A 545-nucleotide genomic window follows, 5' to 3' on the forward strand; every position below is an offset into this window, starting at 1 on the left:
GGTGAGAGAGAATGAATGATAGCGTGAACAGAGGTATGATTTTTAAGTGTGGAGATGATCTGATTAAATTTATAAATCTTTCATTTGCAAGCTGCCAACATTATAGAGAACAAGCCAGAAAAAAACAGACATGGAGCAGTGGTAAAGCCTAATACAGCTAAAAGCTCCTTAATGTAAGTTAGGCTTTGAGAGGCTACTGTGGGACTCTGGCCATCTTCAGGCTATCAGTGGAGATGTCGAGATAAACAGAGGGCATGCCAAACAGCAAAAGCTATAATGGAAATGCTCTCTAATTTCAACCACATTTTCCAATAATAAAAAAAACATCAATGTGGGTACAACTTCTTTATTGTAACTACAAGAAGTCATTCTAAAAGAGTTTGTTTCAGCTCATTTACTTCAAACTTTATTTGATATTGCTGCCAACCATTTATCAAAGCATACCATAGATTTTTTAATTGATTTCCTTCTTCCTGCCTCTTCTTAGCAGCAACTGGTTTCCATTTATTTTACTGCGGTATTAAGGGACCTGGACTCACTGTTTG

The 545-nt window shown here is 36.7% G+C and overlaps 1 protein-coding gene across 1 annotated transcript in view; it reads right to left on the reverse strand.

The window, feature by feature from the left end:
- The window catches only part of snap91a (synaptosome associated protein 91a), a gene marked incomplete in the record, with an annotated part of 45,327 nt that overhangs the window by 13,638 nt on the left and 31,144 nt on the right, over positions 1-545 (reverse strand).

This window comes from Morone saxatilis, unplaced genomic scaffold (assembly GCF_004916995.1).
Source record: "Morone saxatilis isolate NCDOM2014 unplaced genomic scaffold, NCSU_SB_2.0 Contig24, whole genome shotgun sequence".
NCBI lineage: Eukaryota > Metazoa > Chordata > Actinopteri > Moronidae > Morone > Morone saxatilis.